This window comes from Humulus lupulus, chromosome 2, assembly GCF_963169125.1.
Source record: "Humulus lupulus chromosome 2, drHumLupu1.1, whole genome shotgun sequence".
Taxonomy (NCBI): Eukaryota; Viridiplantae; Streptophyta; class Magnoliopsida; order Rosales; family Cannabaceae; genus Humulus; species Humulus lupulus.
The window spans coordinates 259430421-259446020 of record NC_084794.1 but is presented as its reverse complement, the minus strand read 5'-3'; positions in this window follow the sequence as shown (position 1 = coordinate 259446020).

Below are 15600 nucleotides of genomic sequence, written 5' to 3'. Positions count from 1 at the left end.
CTTGGGCCGCGGCCCCCAGGGTTCTCTGAGGCTAGGGCCGCGGCGCCCTCCATCAAGGGCCGCGGCGCCCAGCAAGGGTCACTTCCAGACACCTGCTTCTTCGAACTAGGGCCGCGGCGCACAAGAACAGGGCCGCGGCCCCCAACCCTGGGCCATTCCCAAACGTGTTTCAAGCACTCCAAATCCTCCAAAAACATAACCAAACATTCCTCAATCATCAAATCAAAGTTCCCAAGCTTCCCAATACTCCAAAACCCAAATCTCAAACCGACCAAAAACTCAACAATTAACAAAGTCCAATTCTAAGCTTAGAAACTTTAAAAACTTAAAACTTCAAACTTATATTACCTTTGATTGGGTTGTTTCTCATCAAATCCTTCAGTTAAGAAGCTTCTATTCTTTCGTAGGATCGCTATGCCTCGACCCTCGCTTGATTCCGACTCCTAGAACTCAAGATTTCCTCAAAAAGGCTCAAACGGTAAAACGGACTGTTTTGAGAGAGAACGAGAAGTTTCTAACGTACGTTCTTATATGTCAAGCTACTTCAAGCTTAAGTAACCTCAAATAAAACCTAGTGCCTGGGGTCCCGAAAACACCCCCGGGGACACTATAGTCAAAACTTCCAGAATTTCACCCTGATCTCAAATATTCCCAATCTATCACCAAATAAACATTTCTATTATCCCAAAATTGACCCCGTTATGACGAAACCGCTAATCCATTATATATGACCGTCTCATGTCGAATAGCTCGAATATATCTCCATAATAATTAAATCTCATTCATAAATTATAATATGCACCCAATTTATAAATATGCCCTCAACAGGCCAAATTACCAAAATGCCCTTATCATTATAAATACACCCATATGCATGCATTTACCATCATATAATAATATAATTCACGTTAACACGCATATGATCATTGAATATCATAATAAATCAATTATGGCCCTCCCGGCCTCCTAATCAAGGTCCTAAACCTTATTAGGAAATTTGGGGCATTACAGCCGTGATATAAGTCCCCCTAGCTGTAGCTAATCCAATTATAGAGCCAAGCCTTCAATTTCCCAAGCTTCATCCAACAATCTTCTTAGTTTCCTCAAGTAATTCACTTACAAATTTGAGAGAGAATGAGGGAGAGAGAGAGTTGTTTGGTGTTGGCAAGAGTGAGTGTTTGAGTGTTTGTGTTTTGTTTCCTTAAGGCTTAAGTAACTTAAGCTAATCCCGAGGCTCGGGGTACCAAAAACATCCCTGAGGGAAAAATGTTCAAAGTCCCTGGTATCCCCTCCTATTGTCTCTGACTCCAAGTTTATCCTCAAATATCTATTCCCATTACCCGATAACCCGGTATCGTACTAGTTACCCAAAATACCTTGACTTGCCCCGAGTCGGGTATTGGGCCCCGTTGTGACTTTCCCGCTAACTTGCTCCCTAGGATCGTCCCGTGCCGAGTAACCCAAATAAACCCACATATATACAATTATGCCCATAACTAGCCAAATTAAAAAAAAAATCGCCCTTCTAATAAGAAACAGCTCACATGCATATTTAATACACCTAAACATGCATATCTAGTCATATTATCATATAACTCACATAATTACACCAAATATAACTCATATAAGCATATAATTCCATAAATTACCATCCTGACCCCTAGTCAAGGCCCTAAACCTTATTAGGTAATTTTGGGACGTTATAACTATCCCTTCCTTACAGAAATTTTGTCCTCAAAATTCTTCCTGAACAACTCGGGATACTGATTCTGCATATCTGCCTCCAGATCCCATGTCGCTTCCTCGACCTTGTTGTTCCTCCATAATACCTTAACTAAAGGTATAGTCTTATTCCTCAGGACCTTGTCCTTCCTATCTTAAATCTGAATTGGCTGCTCCTCATAGGACAAATGTGCCTCCAGTTCTAAATCCTCATAACTCAATACATGAGTCTCATCTGATACAAACTTCCTCAACATGGAAATATGAAATACGCTGTGCACACCAAATAGTGCAAGGGGTAAGGCCAACCTATAAGCCACCTGACCGATCCTCTCCATGATCTCAAATGGTCCCACAAACCTAGGGCTTAACTTGCCCTTCTTCCCAAATCTTTTCACCCCTCTCAGTGGTGAAACCCTAAGGAAGACATAGTCTCCCACTTGGAACTCTATGTTCCTTGGCTTTGGGTCTGAATAACTTTTCTATCTACTCTGAGACGCGAGCATCTAAGCTCTAATCTTTTCAATAGCCTCAGTGGTCCTCTGTACTACCTTAGGACCCAAATATTTCCTCTCACCCATCTCATCCCAGTGAATGGGCAATCTGCACTTCCTATCATACAGCATCTCATAAGGTGTCACTCCAATAGTTGATTGGTAGTTGTTATTATAGGAAAATTCTACCAGAGGTAAATATTTACTCCAGGACCCTTCAAAGTCCAATACACATGCTCTCAGCATGTCCTCCAATATCTTGATAGTTCTCTCAGTCTGACCGTCGGTCTAAGGATGGTAAGTTGTACTGAACTTATGTTGTGTACCCATTGCCCTCTATAAACTTCCCCAAAACTTGGAAGTAAAGATAGGGTCCCTATCAGACACGATAGACCTCAGAGTCCCATGAAGGCGAACTATCTCTCTCACATAAAGATCTGTATATTGGTCCACCGTGTAATTCATCCTCACTGGTAGAAAGTGAGCTGATTTCGTGTACCGATCATTGATGACCTAGAGTGAATCGTGCTGGCCCACTGTCCTAGGCAATCCTACCACGAAATCCATCGTGATGTCCTCCCACTTCCACTTTGGGATATCCAGAGGCTGCAACAACCCTGTTGGTCTCTAATGCTTTGCCTTGACCTGCTGACAGGTCAGGCACCTTGCCACGTACTTAATCGCGTCCATCTTCATCCCAGGACACCAATATAAAACTTTCAGATCCTGGTACATCTTCCTGGATGTAGAGAATAATGGGAGGTATGAGATTCATCCAGAATCTTCCGTTTGATCCCAGTGTCCGTCGGAATACAAATTCGATCTTTGTATCTCAATAAGCCCATGCTCGACACTGTGTAGTCCTTAGCTAGTCTAGCTAGGACGTCCCCTCTGATCTTTTCCAACTGTGGGTCACTTAACTGCCTTTCCCTAATCCTTTTCAAAGAGTAGACTACAGAGTGATTTTGGCTAACTAGCCCACCACTAGCTCAATTCCTACTCTAGTCATATCGTCAGCCAACTCCATGGATATCTTCCTGGCACTATACAATTGTCTCAAACACTTCTGGCTTAAGGCATCCGCTACTACGTTGGCTTTCCCAGGGTGATAGAGGATCTCACAATCATAATCCTTTACCATCTCTAACCAATATCTCTGCCTCATGTTCAAATCCTTCTGGGTGAAGAAGTACTTCAAACTCTTGAGATCTGTGTATATCTCACACTTCTAACCATATAAGTAGTGTCACCACACCTTCAGTGCAAAAACCAATGTTGTAAGTTTTAAATCATGTGTGCGGTACCTCTTCTCATACTTCTTCAGCTGACGTGATGCATAGGCAATCACCTTCCCTATCTACATAAGGACACAACCTAGACCCTGCCCCGAGGTGTCACAGTAAACTACAAACTTGTCCTGATCTGTAGGAAGACTCAGAACTGGAGCGGTGATCAATCTCTTCTTCAGTCTTTGGAAGTTATCTTCACACTTGTCTGACCATATGAACCTCTAATTCTTGCATGTCAACTCTATCAGTGGTGACACAATCTTGGAAAACCCCTCCACAAAGCGTCTATAATAACCTACAAATCCCAAGAAACTTCTGATCTCTTAGGCATTATTCGGCCTTGGCCAATCTCTGACTGCCTCAATCTTTGCCGGATCCACCATAATCCCATCCTTACCAACTATGTGACCTAAGAAAGTCACCTATGGCAACCAGAACTCACACTACTTGAATTTCGCATACAACCTATGCTCTCTCGACCCTAAGCCAATTCCCAGCACTTCTAGCTTCAATCCTCAACAAATCCTAGCCTTGATTATGAGTTTCACCTCCAAAACCTCAGTGACTTCCCTTAGAATTTTATGAAACCCCACCAAAAGGAGTGAGAGAGAGGGAAACATGAGAGATAGAGCTGAGAGATTCACTTGGATTCTGGTGGTTTCTCAAAGCCACTAATCCTACCCTAAGTTATCCCTTAGTATCAGAATGATCCAATTACCCCTAAGGTCAATCATAAATCCTTTAATGCCACCAAGGGCAATCTCGTCATTTCCCACATCCCTCTAATTCCTCGAGTGTTCCTATAATTTCTTATTTAATTCCCGACATACTTAAATAATACTAAATCACTACTCGTTACCCAATAACCCCATACACAAACTATGTTCCCAACATACCTCTAGACTCCCCCCTGAGCCGGGTATTCAACCCCGTTGTGACTATTTCGCTATTTTTCTCCCTAGGACTGTCTTGGATCACACATCACAAATATATCACCACAATCTCGTGGTCTCAAGCACAACACACATATAATTCACATTTATGCCCTCAACAGGCCACAATTACAAATATGCCCCTAATAACCAAAATTGGCCCACATGCATATTTAATTCACCTAAACATGCATTTCTAATCACATAATCATTTAATCCACGTAATAACATAATCAAACCAATTATTGACATCCCGACATGCTCAAGGCACTAAGCCTTATTAACAAATTTGGGACGTTATACCTAAACATGCATATCTAGTCATATTATCATATAAGTCACATAATCACATAATTACACCCAAATATAACTCATATAAGCATATAATTCCATAAATTTACACCCTGACCCCCTAATCAAGGCCCTAAGCCTTATTAGGTAATTTTGAGACATTACAGATTCCATCATGAATTTCTATAAATAAAAATGAAGAAAATTATTTCATTAATATATATATATACAAATTGGAGAGAGTGGAAGATGAGAGTTTTTAGATATTAAATGCAAAATTTTATTAAAATAATTGTTAATAAAATTGAATATTTAATAAGTTATGTATATTTCCCATAAGAAACCATCATAACCAATACAAAATACAACTATTGATATTTTCTATCTTGAAAATATGTACTTAATCAAAGACTATAAAAAAAATCATTATTTTGGGCAATAAAGAAACCCAGTTATTAATGACCCTATATATTTAGTATTCTTCCATAAATTCCTATGGGAAATATAATCCGAATTTAAGAGTGTTTTTTCCACAAAAATATTCATTTTTTAGTGTACTTTAATTATAAAATAAAGATAAAAATTTACCAAGTAGTCTCAGTGTAAAAAGATCCATAAACATAATGATAGGTTTCCTGCCAATTTTATCCAAATTTAAACTCCAATTACAAATATTATAGCACCCAAACCCCAAGCTATATATTTATGAAACTTTTCAGATTACAACTTCTATATGTTAAGAACATCTCATAAAATTTTCAAGTCAAAATAATCTGCTCTGTTGGTTTTGTTCCTTTAAATCCCAACCCCTTTTTATCTTTGACAGCAAGGCACACAACAAACTTAAGTTACAAAGTTAGTTTTGTGTTGCCTATATGTATATATAGTGTCTTTCCTCTCTCATTTTTTGGGAGACAGAAAGAAATTTCAGATTAAGAGATTGTGGGAATTTTAGAGAGAAGTTCATAGAGAAGAGAGTTGGGGAAAGAGCTGGGTTTGGGAACTTGTATAGAGAAGTACTACTATTCGAACGTGCTTGCTCTGGGTTTTTGAGTGTGAGAGAGTGAAACACTCTTGAGATGAGAGAAGAGTTCCACAAAGCTTGACTGTATTGATGTATTCATCTCTTATCTGAATAAAGATTGGCGATAATGCTTTCAACTGGATTAGGTTCAAGATCATACTGATCTTGTTCTGAACTAGTATACTTCTCAGTGTTCTTTGTATTTATATTTTGTTATCTTTCTATTCTCTTCTTCTTAACTGTTCAGTTTTCTGGTTTGGAGTAAATTTAATATGCCTTTGTTTTAATTCTCTGTATTGGTGAACACTAACTGTTTGATTTAAGTTCTATGTGATTGTGTTCTTGAATAATTACTTTATCTTGAGATCTTGAACTAGGAAATCATGGGATAATTTCCAAAAATCAGAGCCAGGTTTTACGATCAAGAAGGAGAGTTTAAGATCATTACAGCTTCTGCTTCTAAAAATTTCAAGATCACAGCCAAGAAAGCATGTCAATGGCTAAGTTCAAGCTCGAGAAGTTTGATGGAAAAAATGATTTTGCACTATGGCAAGAGAGTCTTAAAGGCATACTGGTACACTAGAAAGTAGCAAAGGTGCTTGGTGACAAGAAATTACTGGAGGATAAGAAGGCAGAAGAAGTATCTGAAATGGAGGAGATAACATATTATACCATCATAATGTATCTGTCAAATGGAGTGAGGAGGAAACTAACCTCAGAGAAAAAAGAAAAGGGACTTTGGGATAAGCTTGAACAACTTTACTTAAAACCGTCAATTTCCAGCAAGATTAATTTACTTGGGAGATTATATGGTTTTAGAATGAACTCTTCTTTATCTTTGGATGAAAATATTGATAAATATAATGATATTATTGTAGGTCTTGCCAACATCGATCACAAAGTGGATGATGAAAGTCAAGCCATTCTCTTGTTGAGATCATTGCCAATAGCCTATCAAGAAGTGAAAGCAACCATTAAATATGGCAGAGATGTGATAACACTAGAAGAAGTTCTTGGAGCCCTGAAATCCAAGGATTTTGAATTGCAACACGAGAAAGAAACCAGGAAGGATGAAGTTTATTTTGCACGAGGAAGACAGTCAAAATGAGCTCATCTAGAAGCCATCAGCCATCTCACTCTCGATCCAAAATCGAGAAGCAAAGACTCAAGACAATGCTACCACTGTGGCAGGGTTGGTCATATAAAAAGATACTGCAATCAGTTGAAGAATGAACAAGGGTTCAGACCAAATCAAGACAATAAATATCACCATGATTCCAAATCACAACAGGACCACAAGAAAAATTTCAAGCTGAAGCAGTATGATCAAGAAACAGCGGCTGTAGCAGAGGAAAAAGACGATTGGTCATCAGATGGAGATATTTTCTCTATCTTAGAAAGTGCGTTAAACAGGGAGTGGATTCTTGACTCGGGTTGCACATTTCATATGTGTCCAAGTCAAGAATCATTTTTTGATTATACTAAAACTAATGGTGGAAAAGTACTCATGGGTAATGATATTTCTTGCAGGGTAATTGGAATTGGAAAGGCGGCAATTAGACAGTTCAATGGAGAGGTGAAGGTGCTGAAAAATGTCAGACACATACCGAAACTAAGGAGAAATCTGATATCTCTTGGAGCTCTTGAAAATGAAGGTTATGGTTACAAATCTTTGAATGAATGTCTTAAAATCACAAAAGTCTCAATTATGATTATGAAAGGAAGAAGAACAAATGGATTATATGTTCTTGAGGGAGAAACGATGGCTACTGGTGAGGAAGATATGGTGAAAGGTTAAGAAAATAACATGCAATTATGGCATCAAAGGCTCGAGCATATCAGTGAACAAGGAATAAGAGAGTTTCATGAAAGAGGTATTATTGAAAACCTTCAGACCTGTTCATTGCCATTATGTGAAGCATGTGTTTATGGAAAACAACACAAGATCAAGTTCACAACAGCATGTACATAATGCTGATTTATGGGGGGCAAGTATTAATGCTGATTTATGGGGGCAAGTAGAATCCCTACACTTTCAGGTAAGTACTACTTTATATCAATAGTGGATGATTTTAGTATATGTGTATGGACTTACTTACTAAAAACCAAGGATGAGTGTCTTGAACAATATAAGATATGGAAAAATCAGGTGGAAAATCAAACTAATCTGAAGCTTAAGACACTTAGAACATATAATGGATTAGAATTCAGAAATAATGAGTTTGATAATCTTTGCAATAAATGTGGCATAATAAGACATATATTAGTAGTAAAAACTCCTCAACAAAACGAAGTAGCTGAAAGAATGAATTGTACACTTTTAAATAAAGTTAGATGTCTACTCATTAGTTTGGGTTTAGGAAAGCCATATTGGGGGGAAGCCTTAGCAACAACCTGCTATTTGATAAATAGAAGTCCAAATCGAGCCATACATTTAAAAACCCCTTACGAAATGTGGCATGGGAAATTACCAAGTTTGAAACACTTAAGAGTATTTGGGTGTGCAACCTATGCACACCAATCTAATGATAAACTTAGAACTAGATCAATAAAAGGAATTTTTATTGGTTATCCTTTAGGAACTAAAGGCTACAGATTGTGTGTTAATAAAAATGGCAGGCCTAGAATCATTATCTCAAAAGATGTTGTTTTAAATGAAAATGATTTCCCACACTTGACAGGCGATAAAGGTAGTGGTTTAAATGATGCTGGACAACAAAGAAAAGATAAAACTATGGCAAAATTTCAAGTGGAACTAAGAGGTTTTGAACCAGAAGAAAACCAAGACAACAACACAAGTGAAGAACCTGTTCAAGTTACCACTGAAAAGCAGCAAGATCTGTCCAGTTATTAGCTTGCGAGGGACAAAACTAGAAGAGAAATCCATCTTCCAGCAAGGTTCGTTGAAGCTGATCTTATGGCCTATGCGTTGTCTATAGAACAACCAAATGACATCCCTGAACCAACAAGTGTAGAAGAAGCGCTAACAGGAAAATTTAGGAAGAAATGGACACAAGCTATGAATGAAGAAATGAGTTCTCTCAACAAAAATAACACCTGGGAATTAGTAGCTAGACCTGAAAATCAGAAGGTAATCTCATGTAGATGGATTTTGAAGGTTAAAGATGGTGTTACTCAGAATGAGCCATTAAGGTTCAAGGCAAGATTAGTTGTCAAGGTCTTACTCGGGTGGAAGGAATAGACTACACAGATGTGTTCTCACCAGTAGTAAAGTACAAAACCATAAGACTCGTGTTATCTATGGCAACTCAACAAGACCTGGAAGTGGAGCAACTTGATGTTAAAACTGTGTTTCTTAATGACTTTCTAGAAGAAGAAGTTTACATGCAACAACCACCTAGGTTTCAAGTGGAACAATGGAAAAAGGAGCTGGTGTATAAGCTTAAGAGATCACTTTATGGACTCAAGCAATCCCCGAGGCAATGGAACAAAAGATTTGACAGCTATGTGATTAAGGGTTAAAAATGCACATTTATTGATTTTAATTGTCAAAATAAATTAAGTTTTAATTAATATTTTCATGGAATTAATGTGATATATTTTATAAATGAAAATATTTAATTTATATTTAATATGTTTTCATTTTATAGGAAAATGATACAATTTTGGTTGAATAAAAGAAAGCAAAAAGAAAATGAAGTAAAAGCGAAAGAAAATGAAGAAAGTTGGCATATTGAAGAAGTCAAGCCCAAATTGAAAAGGCTCAACTCAATTCATGAAGATGTCATGTCACCAATCCATGCAATTTATTCTCCACCAATAAGAAATGTCAATTACAACTTATTCCAACAAACATTGACAATCCATGTGTTTTATTTTCAACCAATAGAAGTGTCTTCTTTTCAACAAAAATTAGTAATCCATGTGTTTCTCTCTCAACCAATGGTAGCTTGCCACATGTCATTTCCATCATAGTTTATTTGTATTCTACACCTATAAATAGGATGTAGTTTTCATTTGTAAAACACACATTTTCTACACACTTCTCTCTCTACCATCTTTTCTCTCTATTTCCTCTTCTCCATTTTATCTCTAAGCCTAGTCTTCTCACATTTTCAATGGAAAATGTTAGAATGACTTTTAACTTAGGCTAAAGTTTTCTTTTGGTAGGGATAGGGGTGAAGCTTTGTATTTTGTAATCTTTTTATTTTGAATTTATAAAAGTGTTTTAATGTTCAACTATTTGAGTTTTATTATTTCTATTATTATCTATGCAATTAATATTTATTATTAATTTTATATAGATTCAGTCAAGCTTTTTCTATGTAATTTTACTAAAATAATTTATATTAATTTTATTATTTTATTAATAATTTATATTATTTTATTAATTTTAGTCTTATACTGCATTATCATTGAGATGGTATAGTGTCGCTTCTATATTTCTCATAACAATATTATTAGCATGAGATCTTAATTTGTTATTTTGTGAGTAGTCTTTTACTGCATATTTTCAACGGTATTATGTCGATTTCTAGGTTTCTCATAACAATAACAAGTGTATGTACTTCAAGTAGAGAATTTTATTACTCAAATACATTTACAAATTATCAAAGTAAATAGGTGACAAAAATATATTGTGGAACCCTGATACCTCACCAAGCCTTTTTATTGTGTATTGTCTTTTATTTTAATCCTTCAAACAAACAAATCCACAAAAATGTTTTTTCTTTTTACTATTCTTATATTACTTACATTCTAACTATTTTATTTGTCTCTTTGTTTCTTTACCTCCTTGTTGAATCGACCGCCCATCTATACTATGACTACCGCTTAGTGGAAGTCATGTTTGGGGGTTAAACACTATGTTCAAGAGATTGGTTTTACAAGATCAAAGTTCGGCCATTGTTTGTATTACAAGCACTTGGAAGAATCTATAGTTGTGTACCTACTACTATATGTGGATGACATGCTCATCTTAGGACAAGATAGAGATGTTATAAAAGGGATTAAAGTTAAGATAAAGGAAGAGTTTGAAGTGAAAGAACCATGCCAAGTTCAGAAGATACTCGGTATAGAAGTTACAAGGTCAAAGAAAGATGGGAAAATGCACCCCAAGCAATCAAAATGCATTGACAAGATTCTGAGTAAGTTTAACATGCAAGATTTGAAGAGCACTTCAATACCATTGGGAGGATAGTTTGTGTTATCAAAAGAAGAATGTCCAATTACAGCAGAAGAAAGAGAAGAAATGAGAGATATACCATATGTTATGGCATTAGGATGTCTAATGTATATAATGGTGAGCACATGTCCAGATATTGCTCATGATCTTAGTATCCTCAGTAGGTTCATGTCCAATCTGGGTATTGGACATTGGAAGACACTCAAATGGTTGCTGAGATATCTAAGAGGAACATCAGATTTTGGTCTCACCTACAACAAGATTTAAGAATAGTTATCTTTAAAGGGATATGTTGATGTTGATTATGCATCAAATAAAGATACAAGAAGGTCTATTACTTCATATGTGTTCTTGACAAATAGGGACTGTATACGTTGGAAATCACAACTACAATCTGTGGTGGCTCTGTCAACCATAGAGGCATTCAAAGAGCCGATTTGGCTACAGGGACTGCTAAAGGAGCTAAAACTTCATAAAGGGAAAGCAAGAGTGTATTTAGACAATCAGTCATCAATTTACTTATGCAAAAACCCTGTTTACCATGAGAAGACTAAACATATAGATATTCAATTATTTTGGATAAGAAAGAAGATAGAAGAAGAAGTGATTGAATTGGAAAATGTCAAGTTTGAGGAGAATCCTGCTGACATGGGCACTAAGGTTCTTGCTGTGAGCAAGTTTAAGCATTGCTTAAACTTGTTCAGCCTTAGTAACTAAAGGTGACACAAGAAAGCACTTTCTTACCATGAGAGAGAGATTGCCATTTTTTTTTTTGGGTTGTGTTTTAAATAAACAATGTGGAATTTTATGTTTTGTTCCTTTAAATCCCAACCCCTTTTTATCTTTGACAGCAAGGCACACAACAAACTTAAGTTACAAAGTTAGTTTTGTGTTGCCTATATGTATATATAGTGCCTTTCCTCTCTCATTTATTGAGTGACAGAAAGAAATTTGAGATTAAGAGATTGTGGGAATTTTATAGAGAAGTTCAGAGAGAAGAGAGTTCGGGAAAGAGTTGGGTTTGGGAACTTGTATAGAGAAGTACTACTGTTTGAACGTGTTTGCTCTGGGTTTGTGAGTGTGAGAGAGTGAAACACTCATGAGATGAGAGAAGAGTTCCATAAAGCTTGACTGTATTGATGTATTCATCTCTTATCTGAATAAAGATTGGTGATAATGCTTTCAACTGGAATAGGTTCAAGATCATACTGATCTTGTTCTGAACTAGTATACTTCTCGGTGTTCTTTGTATTTCTATTTTGGTATGTTTCTATTCTCTTCTTCTTACTTGTTTAGTTTTCTGGTTTGGAGTAAATTTAATATGCCTTTGTTTTAATTCTCTATATTGGTGAACACTAACTGCTTGATTTAAGTTCTATGTGATTGTGTTCTTGAATAATTACTTTATCTTGAGATCTTGAACTCGGAAATCAGGGGATAATTTATGAAACGCCCTACTACCCAGGGACCGTTACGGTGTGCATTTTACACAGTGTTAAACTCGATAATCAAGTCATTTGGACATAATCGTGTAACTAAGTAATATTAGCAGTTTAAGATTAAAATTTTTGGTTAAGATACAACGTTTAACTAAAACGTTTAATGTATACATTGGTATCCAAAAAATATAATTTAAAGGTTAATTACAACAAAAGATTTACAACCAGCCAACCTAAGCGGAAAAATAGGGTTTAACCCTAGTTCCTCTTTAAAACCTCGGTCGTGGGAGTTGAGCAGCCGCACATGTACACATCGTCACCTAAGCTCTCCAACTCAAGGATGGTCCACCCTTCTTTTGCCTTTACCTGTGCCACATAGCACCTGTGAGCCAAAGCTCATTAAGAAAACTCAATATGCTTATGAACAGTAATAACATGTTACTAAATCATAATAAGCATGCCTAGTAATAATAGCCCTATTCATGCATGCAAATAAGTCCATATAATGATGATGGATCTTGCTGTCTTGGATGGATGATTATCAAGTCAATCCTAATCAGATGAGTGATTAACACTTTGAGATTCTGATAATCATGTTGGGGCATGTAGCCTGAATCAGATGAATGATTAACACTTGAGATTCTGATAATCATACTGGGGCTTATAGCCCTAATAAGATGAGTGACTGATGAGTAAGTCACTAACTTGGGCTCAGCACCCACATCCATGTGGCGTTGCAGTCCCTTGAGCCTTTTGGCCCTGGCTCTAAATAACTAATCATTAGACTAGACAAGCGCTTTTAATTTTCATCGAACTTGAGGTCGGTCAAACATTAATATTCATGATGAATCATTCAATGCTTATATCGATTAGATCTAATCATTTTGGCTTGTGTTGAACACATCAATGTCGTTCTTGACTCTTAAGCCAATACCATACGGCTCGTGTCGATTTCTGACTCATGGGTAAGTTCCACTCACAAGTAAGCAATGCAATTAGGCATATATCATAGGTCAAATATCCAAATGTAGGGAAATCAGCATGCTTACTTAACCATCACTAGCATAATTATGATCATGCACATTACAAAGACTCAAGCTCTGATCAAACTCATATTCAATATTCATGTCATGCCCTAATCACATATTTCTCATGCATCACATAGTGGGTGCAATTTTCTTACCTATGGTTCGAGCGAGAAATAACAAATGAACGACCCTTGAGAACGATCGATTTTTTAATCCCTTAATGGTCACCTAGTCATAACCAAATATAGAATCCAGTTAATGAAATCAACAATAAAAGTTTCTTGACGTAAACCTCACTCTTGGGACCTCGAAACGTATTTAAACGGTGAGTAGATTCGATCCCGAGCCTTAGGAATTGAAACCACAAGCCAAAAACCCTAAAAAATGCCCAAAATATGAATCAGGAAGAACAGTGTAGCGCTACAACGCTGCCCCCCTAGCGCCCCAGCGCTACAAGCAGAGCATCCTGGCCCTGGACAGCGTTGTAGCGCCCTCCCTTGGGCGGTATAGCGCTAGGACCAAGCTGAAACAGCCCTAGTTCTTCCTCCTTCGACTTCTCCATTTCCAACCTTAAAAACTTGCTTCCAAACCCCATTCAAACTCCCAAATACCCACTCTACAAGTCCTAGGCATCATAACCCAACCAAACTTTGCCAAAAACCCCATTGAATTCTCAACTTTCAAATAAAAAATCCAACTGAAACTCAATAAGAAAAACAGAGTAAAACCAGAGTTCTAATGGCTAGAAACTTACCTCAAGCTGAGAATCACACCCTCTTCAATGGTAAAACATAACCCTAGACCAACAAGGCTCAACTCCTTAGCTTGAATCTTCAATTGGGGTTCAAAAATCCAAAGGAAAAAGAAGGAGAAAAAAACTATCGGGAGAAGAAGAACTAGGTACTTTGTTTCTGCAAGTTCTATAGCCTTCAATGGTTAATATAATTAATAACTCTACAAAATAGAGTTATTTTACCACTTTTTATGTGTTAATTGTTGCTTAGTTCTTGAGTTCTTAATTGATTTATTAAGTTTTTAAGTAATTTTACATTTATTAGTCTTATTATAATTTTCTAGATTTTTATATATTTTTATAGATATTTTATTATAATTTGTTGAAGTTTAAATTATGTGTAATTAATATAGTTTAGTTAGAAGTAAAATAAAAGTGCAATATTGTTGATCTTTATTGATAAATTAAATTAAGTTTTAATTAAGTATTTTCAAATAATTAATATGATTTATTTATAATTGAAAATATTTTATTGTTATTTAATTTAATTTTTTTATGGTGAAGGAACTATTGCAATTTTCAAGAAAGAAAGGAAGAAAATGGCAATTTTGTGAAGCAAGCTTCCCCAGGCCCAAATTCCAAGCCCAGCCGTGGCCCAATTAGTCAGCAGGTGTCCAAGCCTTCAGCTTCCCACGCCTGACCAGCCATGCATCAACCCCAGCTCTGCTCTCCCAGCCGAAGGCCCACGGTTCCTCTTCTCTCCACCACGCCGAAACAAGCTCAGCAGCTCACGCATCACTCCAGCCTTCAGCAATCCTCTCCACGCCGCCACCTGTCCAGCTGTCCCAAGTCTTCAGCATTCAGCCAACTAAATCATATGCTGCCTTCCTTCCTTCAGCAAAGAAGGCCCAACTCCAAGCAGCTCCAGCACTCCACCGAAGGCCCACTGCCCAGGCCCAACGCCTGACTACTCTTAGCCGTTCCACCTTCAGCCAGGCCCGAAGACACTCATCAAGGCCCACCTGAAAAGAAAAAGACTACTCCTTTTTTTTGAAATAGTCAAAATCACAAAAGGTCAAAACTCACATTTTTATTCCCAATATTTTTCACTTAAATATCAATTCACTCTTCCCTATTTTTCTTACCTAAATAAACATTCCTAATTCATTTTTTTTACCCTAGCTTTTCACTAATCTTTTACCCAACCAAACATTTCATCTTTCCAATACTCTTACACTTACTCTATTTATCCTACCACTTCCCAACACAATTAAATTAATCAATTTATTTATTTTAATTTGATTAATTTAATCTCCACATTTTGCCTATAAATAGATTCTTGTAAGACCATTTTGGGGGCTCTTCTTCATCTTTTCAACATCTTCTACACATATTTTTCTCTCTTCTTTTCACTATTTTCTCTCTACCATTTTCATCTTTTGAAGAGCATGTCAAGTATGTTATTTTGTAATTTTTATTTCAATCTAGTTATGAGCTTCTAA